The sequence below is a fragment of the Cajanus cajan genome, chromosome 6 (assembly GCF_000230855.2).
Source record: "Cajanus cajan strain Asha chromosome 6, NIPB_CcT2T_4, whole genome shotgun sequence".
NCBI lineage: Eukaryota > Viridiplantae > Streptophyta > Magnoliopsida > Fabales > Fabaceae > Cajanus > Cajanus cajan.
Genome location: NC_138522.1, coordinates 48,597,751 through 48,599,969, shown reverse-complemented (window position 1 = coordinate 48,599,969; position 2,219 = coordinate 48,597,751). Strand labels below are relative to the sequence as shown.

The 2,219-nt window shown below is 27.7% G+C and overlaps 1 non-coding gene across 1 annotated transcript; it reads right to left on the bottom strand.

The window, feature by feature from the left end:
• Positions 1 to 227: 227 nt before the first annotated feature.
• On the bottom strand, positions 228 to 315 carry LOC114915119 (small nucleolar RNA snoR8a). Its single transcript, XR_003803015.1, has one exon. It is a non-coding gene; the product is annotated as a small nucleolar RNA snoR8a (small nucleolar RNA).
• Positions 316 to 2,219: the final 1,904 nt, after the last annotated feature.

Genomic DNA, 2,219 nt, shown 5'->3' with positions numbered 1-2,219 from the left:
AACCCCAACCCCAATAATTTAAGATTGGAGCTTTAAACACCACTCAATCAATTTGCGGAGTTGGTTAAATACAAAGCAGTCATGTCGTTAGAATATGCTCTGCAATTCATCGACCTAACTCCCTTCCCAATTTTCAACTTTCCACATGGATCAAAGTGACTAAGAAAACCCAATTAAAAACATAGAGAATAAACAAGCTTAATAATGCATAGATAAAAAGAGGGGGCAGTGCTCATATTCTATGGGTGTAAACGTGTCTGTCATGCAATGGCATTAGCATTCAGAACGAGGAATTTTTATAATCATCGCTGCCAACCCCCTTTCTCTTCTCTTTCATGGAAGAAAATTCAAAAATTAAAACCCTAATTCAACCGCACCGATTTCTGTAGAATAATCAAAAATTAAAACTTGCGTCGGCATGAATTGAAATTAAAACAGAAAGAAAAACAACCACGGATGGAAGATGAGGATGTAAATAAGGATTCGAACGCCGCTTTAGGGTTGAAGATGACTCCCGATCTGTAATTGGGGAAACGAGGGTCGTATTTAAAGGTGACATGAAAATGACACGTCACGCCAAGCCGCTTAAAACCCTAAACCCTAACTAACCCGCCTCGTAATAACAGAAGCCCAATACAAAGTAGGCTTTTAGTTCTACGTATATATGGGCCTCGTAATAACAGAAGCCCAATACAAAGTAGGCTTTTAGTTCTACCCTAATTAATTTCCTACTTTTAGAAATTAATTTTCTCAACATCCTTTTACTAATGGTTCATAATATATACACCACATTTTTATTATAAGTATACCTCCTTTTTTTATTTTTGAAAATATTTTTAATTTTTTATCTTGTATTTTTAATTTTTTAATTTTACTCCTTTATTGTTTAATTCATAATTTTCCCCTTATTTTCTTTTACGTTCATGATATTTTAAGAATTTATTTTTATTAAAAAAGAAAATGGATATACTTAATATATATATATATATATATATATATATATTTTAAGTATACCCCTTTTCTTTTTAATTAAAAATATATATATATCATGAGTCAAACAAAGAAAGAGAAAGATGTGTGTAAAAAAATTAAAAAAGATACTAAATTAAATACAAGATACCTAAAAATAAAAAATAAAAAGTAAAAAATTAAATATATTTTTAATTCTTTTTAAAAAAAAGTTGTACTTATTATAAAATGGAGGTGTATACATCATAAGCATTTACTAATCGGTAGGTGTTTTAGAAATTAGTTTTCAAAATAGATTTTATAAATTAATTCCATAAAGCTTAATATTTTTAATATATATTTTGGAAACTAAATTTTAGAACTTTTAGAAACCGACATTTCGTTAGACATTAGTCTTGATATTTCATCGTTTTGAAAATACCAAGATAGCAAAGTACATGTATTTTGTGTCGATGTACTTGGATCCTCTCTCACCAAATTCATCTCAAGAGTGAAGTTAGAAAAACTTGAGCTTTAGGTCCATCAACAAGAATATCAATTTTGATAAACTATAAGACGTCAATATCATCAAAAAGGCCTCACACATTGACAAAAAAAAACATATACCATTTTCATTTAAAGAAAAAAATTTCTTTCAAAATTTGTTTTAGATATCTCTTATTGTTAAGCCAGATCTATACTCCTACAACTTTCATAAGAAAATTTCATACGATTAATTATCACAGCAGGGGTGACCTAGAGTTTTTTGATCCTGAACGACTATGCTAGTCACATTATTTTATTTTTTATAAATTACAATGAAAACAAAGAATTTTGAATTTAGGACCTTATCTATACATTCTAATCTCAAGACTTGGCCAATCCTACTTTCATGTCTGAGTATATGAATGTTAATTTTCAAATGATATTGAGAAAAAAAAATTGTTAATTCACGTGCATTAACAGCAGCTTAAATATGTATCTTATTTGATTTTTTTGGTCTCACATTGCTACATCATCTATAAACAACTTACTACAGTTTTACTCTAATGCTAAAAAATCCATGTAACTCTCAAAATATTCACATTTTTATATATTTTTATTTGTACTTGATTTTGTATAAAAATGAAATATTATTTTAATAATTTTAATTAAATTGCAACGAATATATTGTCATCACAACACAAACAACTTTTAGTAACATTTGAAAAATATTATCTAATTGTATACAAATGTTGCTAATTAGTTTTTGTAACATATTATCAAATGTT